Consider the following 12,805-nt stretch of genomic DNA (forward strand, 5'->3'; position numbering starts at 1 on the left):
AAATTGAGGTTGAATTAATCAATAAAAATAACGACGGAGTTCTGCGGTGACAAAAATAAAAAACATGCAATCGAATTAAGAACCTCCTCTATTTTTAAGTCGGCTAAAAATTTGCAGCAAAATACACATGTCAAAATGACTGTCACTGTCACTTCGGATTCATTTTCTTCAAAATCAAACAGCAATCTTATTGGAGTGATGAATATTGTCTATTGGAGCATGCATCAAGACACCCAGTGACAGAATGTCAACATATCTACTGGGTGACTGAATGCTACTGCAATGAGACGTTCTGACGTTTGAAATCTGAAAAAAGTCAAATATATGTACCTACATAGATGGATACACTAAAACACATAAAACTGTCAAATAAAAATTAAAAATATAAACGGAACAATTTATGCCGTCTTATCCTTAGGAAGCGGTCTCTTCCAGACAACCCAGAGAGACATATGCCCGTTTTCACCATCAATTCCTAATTTTTAAGTGACCCCCATGAAAACAAAATTGCTGTTGTGTTACCATTCAGTCAATTTTTAAGTGACCCCTATGGTAACACAACACAGGAATTTGGTTTTCTTATGGGTCACTTAAAAATTTGGGATTGATGGTGAAAACGGGCTTTAGATGAATTAGATAATATTTGATACAAAAAACAGAAACACAACAACAATAAAGAAAGTGTTACCTTTTATTTGTGCCAAAAAATACCACAATTTTATTAAAGATCACCTTTAAAGTCAATGAACATTGTAAAAGATGTCAGACGTCAGTATTTCGCTAAGATTGGTATCTGTCAGTAGCAGGCTTCACCTATCCAGTGTCAGATATTAAACTGACCACTGGGTAAGTCAATGCTACCACTGAGAGACATTATTTATTCATCAGTTTAATGCTGAAAAAGTCTTCATATTCAGTTTTTAGTCTAACAGAGGAAAGCACTACACATCCGATAGAATGCTAAACCGTTGTACCTATGTCTATGTGAAAGCTACCACTGAAAGACGATTTTGGTACATTTCTTCCAGGAGGTATTCTTGAATTTTCATCTTAAACCTTTACCTGGTAGTGGCAGAATTGTTGCCACCATATTTTGAATCTTATTGAAAAAACATAAGGTACAAAAGTAATGAAAAATATTTTTCTCTATACCAGTTAAGGGTTAAGATATGGGATCATGGAGTAAGAAATCAATAAGCATTAAATTACATTTATCATTAGCATTCAATAAGACAATATTATTATGTTTTTCTTCCACATAATTGCTAGTTAATTAGAATGTGTTGTTACTTCTTCCTACAACTACTGCAGCGTATCCAGTGACAGAATTAAAACATGTCTACTGAATACGTTGAGCAGTCACAAAAAGAGGACTTTATGTTGACATTTCTGATTGACATCTTACAGTGACAGCATCGCTGATCCAGTGACAGAAGGTTAACATGTCCACTGGATGAGTGAATGCTCCCATTGCGTGACAGTTTTGAAGTATCTTCAGGGTATACTACTTTGCCTGGCCCATTCCCATTTTATTTGGGGTCGGCCCTCCGCGTCTTGCGTCTCCAGGCGGCTCGGTCCTGGGCTGTCTTACTGTTAACTTGGGCTTCTTTAAGGTCGTTATTGATTCGGGGTCTTCCTCGTCAGCGGGGCTTAGTTTTGATGTCTAGCACTTTTCTGGTCATATGGTCGGGTGTAGGTAGGAAGTATCTTCAATATTCTGTAAATTTTTTGATGGTTACCGATGTTCAACAGTGACAGACATCACGCTCCCAGTTACAGAATTATACATGCTACTGAGTGGGTGAATGCTGCCACTGAGAAACATTTCATTATCTTGATATACTGGAGCATTCTTCTAGACAAATATCTTGTTGCATATTATTTTACCTTTTACCGTTTTCGTTTAAGCCATGTGGTGACGGCAGAGTAGAATACATTTGTCACCAACCCCTACTCTTCCCGCGGGAGTCGTAAGAGGCGACTTAGGGACTACACATCAAACAGAGAACGGGTAGCAGCGCTCTCTGAAAAACATCAATCTTTTAAACTGCGATCTCCAACCCGCCTGCCAAGCGTGGAGATTATGGCAAAACCCTCCACTAAAGTGGAGGAGGCTCATAGTCCAGCAGTGGACTGTAAAGTTCTGTTGATGAAGATGATGATGATATTCTTTTATCTGTATGGTGCTGGCAGAGTAAAATATGACACTCATTGTTCCCGTGGATGTCTTTAAAGGCGATTAGAAACTCTCCAACCCGTCTGGCCAGCGTGGGGAGTGTAGGCCAAAACTCCTTTTGCCTCTTGGTAAATTAGAGAGGGTCGTTCTCCTGTAGTGGAGACTAAATGACTTGATGATGATGATATTCTTCAAGATAGAGTTGACTAATATCTAACAGCAGTAGCATTACACGCGCAGTGACAGAATGCTCACGTGTCTACTGGTTGTGTGAATGCTATTACTGTCAGACACGATGTTCTCTGAAGGTCTGTGGTCGATTTCTTCTTCCAAATCTTCTATGCTGGATTCTGGATAAGTTTCTTCTGTGATGAATTATTATTTTGTGTATTAGAGCAAGCATTGGACCCCCAGTAACTGAGTATTAACATGTCTACTGAGAGTACGAATGCTACTGCAAAGACACAATTTGAATGCTGAAAATAATTTCTAATTGACACAAAATACAAAAACAAAAATTATACAAAGATATTAAGGTATTTTTGGTAAAAAGACGCTCGCTCAGCATTAATTGAGACACGTATGCAATAAAATTACAAAAGTTATAAAAAACTACAAAAATATTCTTTTAAAAGTGTCAATGTCAAACAGCAGAAGTCAAACACACTGCCATCTGCAGAATGACAAACTGTCTGATGGCTGGGTGAAGACTGCCGCCGCGTGAAATGATGATGATGATTAATGATGATAATGATGGCGATGACGTCATCTCCCGCTGATTTCGTTTCTGACAGTAACAGACATCGCTTAACCAGTGTCAGATGTCAAACATGACTACTGGATGAGCGAATGCTGCCACCGAGAAACAAACATCTTCTTCTATATTTTTCAAGTGGATAAAAATATGCTTTTTAATCATTATTTCCTGCGAAAAATTGTAGTAGATGATTTTTTCTTGAGAGGATGATGAATGTCATACTGCAGCTGAGTCAACACTCTGGCCATTTTGAATGACAACTAATGGCAGTGTGGAGACTGCCGCCGCGTGACACTCTTTTCTCCGTGATAAATTGGCACCTTATTCCGTAATAAACTGGCAATTATTTAGTGGTATGAAGTGTTGTATCGCAACAAAAATGAACATTCTGTTGTGCTGGTCTTCTGTAGGTATGTCATCTCCCACTGATTTTGTTCCTGACAATGACAGACATCGCACATCCAGTGTCAGATGTCAAACATGACTACTAGATGAGCGAATGCTGTCATTGAAAGATCTTGCTGCTTCTAAACACTGCTAGATATGATTTCTATAAATAAATGCAATAAAAAAACACTGAGTCACTCAGATACAAACCTTTTTAATCTTCTTCTATGTACCTATATAAACAGTCATGCTTTTTAGCAATTATTTCCTGCATAAAATTGTAGTGAATGATTTTTTCTTGAGAGGATGATGAATGTCACACAGCAGCTAAGTCCTCAAACTGCCATGTTCAGAATGACAATGAACACTAATGGCTGTGTGAAGACTGCTGCCGCGTGACATGATGATGATGATGATTGATGATAACGGTGATGACGTCATCTCCCGTTGATTTCGTTTGGTCTGATGGCTGGGCGAAAACTGCCGCCGCGTGACATGATGATGATGATGGCGATGACGTCATCTCCCGCTGATTTCGTTCCTGACAGTGACAGACAACGCTTAACCAGTGTCAGATGTCAGACATGACTACTGGATGAGCGAATGCTGCCACCGAGAAACAAACATCTTCATCTTGCTGCTTCTAAACACCTAATGTTGGAAAACATGTATTCTGTAACTAATTTCTGTAAAAAAGTCTAGTGAATTAAAGGACGTAGCACACATATCAACTCGGAAAGGGATTGTAAGTATCACCTCGAGGCGGTCAGTAGTATTCTTTGTATGAAACTCCTTACTACAACCCACACTTATCCGCGCCGTAACGTAAACGCCTCGCTTCGCGGTTGGCAGCTCCCGAAAGGCGATACGGTGTTTATCCCTTTCCGAGTTAATAAGTCTGCTGCTTAATCAATGTCAAACAGCTGAAGTCAACATGTCATTTTCAGAATTCTTCGCCCTCTCACTTGGATCAGTCGATATTCATCTCAATGCAATTGCTGCAACTTCATTCAGTGACAGAATTGTAACTTATCTACTGCATAATGTTGAGCATTCACATAGACATAAATTCTTAAAAAAGAGTCGCTTAGTAGCTGATGATGATTATGCTCAGTAGATGATGAAAAAATGGTGGTAATATCTCCCTGTAATTGCTGCAGCAAATCCAGTGACAGAATTGGAACATGTCTACTGAAGATGTTGAGCATTCACAGAGACAAAATTGTGTTCATCGTCTTTCGCTGAAAAAATACATTTTTAGAATTTATGCCTTTAAATTTTGGCTATTAAGTGGGCGAATGCTACCACTGACAGTTACTTTTCAACTACCTTGATATTCTCTTGATGATGAAGCTGGTGGTGATGAAAGATGTCCAACAGTGATAGCATCACACACCCAGTGGCAGAATGATGACTTGCCTGCTGAGTGGGTGAGTGCTACCACTGAGAAACTGTTTGTAAGTGTCTTGATATTCTGCAACATTCTTGATGATGGGCTTTGATGACAGTTTTCGAGTATTTTCTTATTATTCTGGCACTCTCTTCATGAAATTCTTGGTGATGATAGATTGATGTCATCAGTGACAGCATCACGCACCCAGTGGCAGAATAATAATAATAATAATAAAAATTTTTATTCACCATAACAGAAATATGTACACAGTGTTAACAGAACTTAATACATAAGTATTTTAGTACAGTAGGTACAAGTCTTGTCAACTGAGTGAGTGAGTGCTACAACTGAGAGACAATATTAAAGTACATTTATTATTATCTTGATACTGGAAGATTCTTCATTGAAGCTGTCATATTCTGAAACATTGTTGATGATATGATGGTGATGACTGATGTTCGTCAGTGATAGCATCTCACACCCAGTGGCAGAATAATGACTTGCCTAACTGAGGGAGTAAATGCTACCACTGAGAGACAATCTTGGTATTCTTGAACATTCCTGATGATGGAGTTGATGATGTTCATCAGTGACAGCACTCACACCCAGTGGCAGAATGATGACTTGCCTACTGTGTGACCTGAGTGCTTACACTGACAAACAATAAATTCATCTTGTGTTTGAATTCTTGGTAGTTTTGAAATATCTTCATATTCTTGATGATAATAAAGCTGATGTTGATAGCTGTCTAACAGCAATAATACCACGCACCCAGTGGCAGAATAACGACTTGCCTACTGAGTGAGTGCTATTACTGACAGGCAGTTTTAAAGTATCTTGTTATTGTGGAACGTTCTCGATGATGATGATGACTAATGTTCATTCAGTGGCAGCATCACGCACCCAGTGGCAGAATGATGACTTGTCTACTGAGAGAGTGAGTGCTACCACTGATTGACTGTTTTTAAGTATCTTGATGATGATATCTCGAACATTCTTGAGGGTGGAGCTGTTGATGAAGGAAGTCGTTCATTAGTGACAGCATCACGCACCCAGTGGCAGAATGAAAACATGCATACTGAGTGAGTGAGTGCTACCACTGAGAGACAATCTTGGTATTCTTGAACATTCCTGATGATGGAGTTGATGATGTTCATCAGTGATAGCCTCTCACACCTAGTGGCAGAATAATGACTTGCCTACTGTGTGACCTGAGTGCTTACGCTGACAAACAATTCATCTTTTATCATTAACCGCCTCTGTGGTCTAGTGGTAAGACCACCTGCTTCAGACGCAGAGGTCCCGGGTTCGATTCCCAGTGGAGGCAGATTTTTCTGTTCGGTTTGGTTGGTGGTAGGGCTTGTTCTAAGTCCGCCTGGCTAGCTACCACCATCTTACTTAAGTCTGTCGCCATAACAACAATGTTAACAGCATTGTTGTGTTCCGGCAGTTAGAGGTAAGATAGCCAGTTCCTCTGTGGTTGAGGATTCCGGGTGAAGCTCGCTTCCACCTTCGGCCTGATCGTCACTTACCATCAGATGAGATACAGGCCAAGAGCTTCCTCGTTGTGGATAAAAAAAAAACTTGTGTTTGAATTCTTGCTAGTTTTCAAATATCTTCATATTCTTGGACATTCTTGATGATATTAGAGCTGATGATGATAGCTGTCTAACAGCAACAGTACCACGCACCCAGTGGCAGAATAACGACTTGCCTACTGAGTGAGTGCTATTACTGGGAGGCAGTTTTAAAGTATCTTGTTATTGTGGAACGTTCTCGGTGATGATGATGATGACCAATGTTCATTCAGTGACAGCATCACGCACCCAGTGGCAGAATGATAACTTGTCTACTGAGAGAGTGAGTGCTACCACTGGTTGACTATTTTAAAGTATCTTGATGATGATATCTCGAACATTCTTGAGGGTGGAGCTGATGATGAAGGAAGAAGGAAGTTCATTAGTGACAGCATCACGCACCCAGTGGCAGAATGAAAACATGCATACTGAGTGAGTGAGTGCTACCACTGAGAGACAATATTGGTATTCTTAAACATTCCTGATGATGGAGTTGATGATGTTCATCAGTGATAGCATCTCACACCCAGTGGCAGAATAATGACTTGCCTACTGTGTGACCTGAGTGCTTACGCTGACAAACAATTCATGTTGTGTTTGAATTCTTGGTAGCTTTCAAATATCTTTATATTCTTGGACATTCTTGATGATATTAGAGCTGATGATGATAGTTGTCTAACAGCAATAATACCACGCACCCAGTGGCAGAATAACGACTTGCCTACTGAGTGGGTGCTATTACTGAGAGGCAGTTTTAAAGTATCGTTATTGTGGAACGTTCTCACTGATGATGATGATGACCAATGTTCATTCAGTGACAGCATCACGCACCCAGTGGCAGAATGATGACTTGTCTACTGAGAGAGTGAGTGCTACCACTGATTGACTGTTTTTAAGTATTTTGATGTTATGGAGCATTCTTGATGATGATGATGACCGATGTTCATCAGTGACAGCACTCACACCCAGTGGCAGAATAATGACTTGCCTACTGTGTGACCTGAGTGCTTACACTGACAAACAATTTTCACTTATCTCGTTGTTGTATTCAAATATCTTCATATTCTGGAACATTCTTGATGATGATGATGATGGAGTTGATGATGTTCGTCAGTGACAGCACTCACACCCAGTGGCAGAATAATGACTTGCCTACTGTGTGACCTGAGTGCTTACGCTGACAAACAATTTTCATTTATCTCGTTGTTGTATTCAAATATCTTCATATTCTTAATGATAATAAAGCTGATGTTGATAGCTGTCTAACAGCAATAATACCACGCACCCAGTGGCAGAATAACGACTTGCCTACTGAGTGAGTGCTATTACTGACAGGCAGTTTTAATGTATCTTGTTATTGTGGAACGTTCTCGGTGATGATGATGATGACCAATGTTCATTCAGTGACAGCATCACGCACCCAGTGGCAGATTGATGACTTGTCTACTGAGAGAGTGAGTGCTACCACTGATTGACTGTTTTAAAGTATCTTGATGATGATATCTCGAACATTCTTGATGGTGGAGCTGATGATGAAGGAAGTCGTTCATTAGTGACAGCATCACGCACCCAGTGGCAGAATAATGACTTGCCTAACTGAGGGAGTAAATGCTACCACTGACAGACAATCTTGGTATTCTTGAACATGCCTGATGATGGAGTTGATGATGTTCATCAGTGACAGCACTCACACCCAGTGGCAGAATAATGACTTGCCTACTGTGTGACCTGAGTGCTTACGCTGACAAACAATTTTCATTTATCTCGTTGTTGTATTCAAATATCTTCATATACTGGAACATTCTTGATGATGATGATGGTGATGACTGATGTTCATCAGAGACAGCATCACGCACCCAGTGGCAGAATAATGACTTGCCTGAGGGAATGAATGCTACCACTGAGAAACTGTTTGCAAATATCTTGATGTTATGGAGCATTCTTGATGATGATATCTCGAACATTCTTGATGGTGGAGCTGATGATGAAGGAAGTCGTTCATCAGTGACAGCATCACGCACCCAGTGGCAGAATAATGACTTGCCTACTGAGTGACCTGAGTGCTTACGCTGACAAACAATTCATGTTGTGTTTGAATTCTTGGTAGCTTTCAAATATCTTTATATTCTTGGACATTCTTGATGATATTAGAGCTGATGATGATAGTTGTCTAACAGCAATAATACCACGCACTCAGTGGCAAAATAACGACTTGCCTACTGAATGGGTGCTATTACTGAGAGGCAGTTTTAAAGTATCTTGTTATTGTGGAACGTTCTCGGTGATGATGATGATGACCAATGTTCATTCAGTGACAGCATCACGCACCCAGTGGCAGATTGATGACTTGTCTACTGAGAGAGTGAGTGCTACCACTGATTGACTGTTTTAAAGTATCTTGATGATGATATCTCGAACATTCTTGATGGTGGAGCTGATGAAGGAAGATGTCCAACAGTCACAGCATCACGCACCCAGTGGCAGAATGATGACTTGCATACTGAGTGAGTGAGTGCTACCACTGAGAGACAATCTTGGTATTCTTGAACATTCCAGATGATGGAGTTGATGATGTTCATCAGTGATAGCACTCACACCCAGTGGCAGAATAATGACTTGCCTACTGTGTGACCTGAGTGCTTACACTGACAAACAATTTTCATTTATCTCGTTGTTGTATTCAAATATCTTCATATTCTGGAACATTCTTGGTGATGGAGCTGATGATGAAAGAAGTCATTCATCAGTGACAGCATCACGCACCCAGTGGCAGAATTATGACTTGCTTACTGAGGGAGTGAGTGCTACCACTGAGAGACTGTTTTCAAGTGTCTTGATATTCTGAAGCATTCTTGATTATGATGATGACCGATGTTCATCAGTGATAGCATCTCACACCCAGTGGCAGAATAATGACTTGCCTACTGTGTGACCTGAGTGCTTACACCGAGAGACAATTTCCATGTATTTCTTGATAGTTTTCAAATATCTTCTTATTCTAGAGTTGTTGAAGTATTAAAATATCTTTATCTTCTGGAACATTCTTGTTGATGGAGCTGATGATGAAAGAAGTCGTTCATCAGCGACAGCATCACGCACCCAGTGGCAGAATGATGACTTGCCTAACTGAGGGAGTGAGTGCTACCACTGTAGGACTGTAGACAGTTTTCAAGTACCTCCAGATTATTTTCTCGATCTTGATGATGGGGCTGATTATAGTTTTCAAGTATCTTCTTGTTGTCCTTGGACAATCTTGATGATGATAGATGACGTCAAACAGCGACAGCATCACGCACCCAGTGGCAGAAAGATAACTTGCTTACTGAGTGAGTGAGTGCTACCACTGAGAAACTCTTATTCGATATCTTCCTTGGTATCCATCTTCCTTGACACTAGATTAAAATAATATAGTTTACAAAACAAAATTGTAAATAAAATAATATTTTGAAGTAGCATTTGAGCACTCAGTAAAAATGTTCATATGTAACTACAAGTGTTCGAACGCTACTACAAAAACAAAATACAACAAAATAATAAACACTTTGTATGCAGTTAGAAGTGCAGTAATATCTCCCTGTAATTACTGCAGCATATCCAGTGACAGAATAGTAACATGTCTACTGAACAGGCTGAGCATTCACAGAGACAAAACACTTCTTCATCTTGCTGCCAAAAATGACATAAAAGTTATAGCTTAAAAAAACATTTGATCTCTTCTTGCGTATCACACAGTGACAGATATCACTGATCCAGTGACAGATGAAAACATGTCCACTGAATTAGTAAATGCTACCACTGTGAGATTCCAAATGACTTGATGTTCTCAACGACCTCATAAAGGTAGCAGTAAGGCGCTGGATGCAGGCCGCTACCAACTGGGCGATATGGAAATCATTGGGGGAGGTCTATGTTCAGCAGTGAACGTCCTTTGGTTGAAATTATGATGATGATGATGAATATCTCCCTGTAACTGCTGCAACATATCCAGTGACAGAGTTGGAACATGTCTACTGAAAATGTTAAGCATTCACAGAGACAAAATTGTGTTCAACGTGTTTCGCTGAAAAAATACATTTTTTCAGTTATGACTTAAAAAGATTGGCTTTCATTCAGCCACAGGGGAAATAATGATGATGATGTTCTTGAGCATTCTTGATGGAGTGACAATGAAAGGTACAACAGTGACAGCGTCACGCATCCAGTGACAGATACTGAGATGTCTATTGGATGTGTGAATGCTGTCACTGAATGATTTCTGGTCTCTTCTCTGGTTTTAAAGGAGACAGATTAAGTGTAAATAATACTTGGGCATAACAACGAATAAAATTGATGTCGAAGAATTCATACTCGATAGCAGCATCACACATCCAGTGACAGATACTGACATGTCAACTGACTGTGTTAGCGACGTCAAGAATAGTCAGAATTAATGTTAGCAACATCATGTCAATTAGTTGAAATTAAGTAATTAATCTGTTTCGTAGTTAAGAAAATGAACATGAAATTTTCGCCAAAAAGGCAATACCGTAGCGAAAACCATCAGGCTCTCTCGCTTACTCACTCGGTAGGCCTCTTTCTTGCATTGTCTGATCTCTCACTTCCACGAAATAACTTCTCTTTCACACTTTTCTGGAAAATCTAGAATGTTCAGGAAAAAATAGAGAAGAAACGAGACGGAAATATCGGACCTCTCGCTTCGAACATTCTAGAACGTGAGATAGCAATATATTTTGTCCTTGTCTTGCACGGATGGTCCGTTGCGCGAGGCAATACCGTAAAGAGAGCCGTTTTAGGTTTTTCAAGCAAGAAGTGATCTGAAGAAGCAAGAACTGAGAAAAGGAAGCGAATAATAAACGCGAGAAGTCTCAGCAAGTGAAATAGTGGTTTTATTCCTGCAAGTAGCACCTACTACGCCTGACATAGTAAGGGCAAGCTCTCAACGGCAGTCATCATCGTCCGGTCAGCGCTCTCGAACACACACAAACGCATACAGTCCACTGCAGTCCACCACATTTTCCTGGGTCTTCGAGCCGGATCACCACAGACTGTGTAAATGCTACCACTGAGTAGCTGTAGCCGCTGCTGCAAATCCAATATAAACCTTATTATGACGCCGATAAAGATGATATTGTGTCCATTCCGGCAGTAATCCTGCACCCAGTGGAAATGGAATACGTCCCATGGGCGTAAGATCGCTACCGCAAAAAGACTGTAAAAATACATGTGCCTTTGAAAACATGTTAATACACGTATAACAGGTTTACTGAGTGAATGCTGTCACTGAAACTTCACTGGTACTATCACTGGAGACTGGCGACTTCACTGGTGATGATATCATGTCTACTCTGGCAGTTATCCTGCACCCAGTGGAAATGGAATACGTCCCATGGGCGTAAGATCGCTAACAAAATAAGACAGTGTAAAGTTTTCAGCCTCTGAAAAGATGTTGGTTAATTCACACGTGTTATAAAGCCAATGACAGATTAGTACAATAAACGTATAATATTTTTCATATCTTTAAAAAACATACCCGAAGTGAATAATGGCGATTACTAAGCTTGACGTCACATAACATAAAAATGCAAAATTGTACATGATTTCTGGTTGCTCGTCGTTTCACATCTCTCAGTAAGAGCCATCCCTCATCCAGTAACAGAATGTCAACATGTCTATTGGGTGAGTGAATGCTCCCACTGAGAGAAAGCATTCATACGGAACATTCTTTAAAAATGCAGAGCGGCATTTAATTTGACGGTTATTATCTCTCAGTAGAAGGCATCCCTCGCCCAGTAACATAATGTCGACATGTCATTGGGTGAGTGAATGCTCCCACTGAGTGACAGCATTCACACTGGTTGTCGCTGAGTTCAGTGATCACTGCAACAGTCACCCAAATACTCAGACAGAAGCACATGACACATGTCATAAGTGTTTGAATGCTATTGCAGTAACCCTATAGTGATTTGACAACTAGCATTCGTCACTGAAAATCACATCAAAATTAGACAAAAATAGCATTACACAAATATGTTTTACCTAATTTTATCTAGCAGCTTTTACTTTTTACCAAATTATGGCAAGTAAAAAATATAGCAACAAAAATGAAATAAACAAATCAGCAGCTGGAGATTTGTATCTGTCAGTAGTAGGCATAACTCACCCTGTGACAGATTTGAACATGTCCTCCGAGTTAGTTAATGCCGCCACTAACAGATATTTTATGTTGTTACACCACGAAAATCACACAGACACATGTAAAAACAATTCGCAATAGGTAAGTAGTCAATTCGCTTCGTAAAGCGACTTCGAAATTAAAACTTTCACAAATGTCACTTTGTCTCGGCTCCATTCGTTCGATTCGATTCTTCGGTCGAAACTTTCTCTCAGTAGCAGATGTCACTCACCCTTGGACAGATAGTTAACATGTCCCCTGAATTAGTGACAGCTACCACTAAAAGATAATTTTCTTACTGGAACTTTTAAGAATACAAAATCAATTTTCCTGCTGGAACTTA

This window comes from Ostrinia furnacalis, unplaced genomic scaffold (genome assembly GCF_004193835.3).
Source record: "Ostrinia furnacalis isolate ACB-3 unplaced genomic scaffold, ASM419383v2 OfSCF1914, whole genome shotgun sequence".
Classification (NCBI taxonomy): domain Eukaryota; kingdom Metazoa; phylum Arthropoda; class Insecta; order Lepidoptera; family Crambidae; genus Ostrinia; species Ostrinia furnacalis.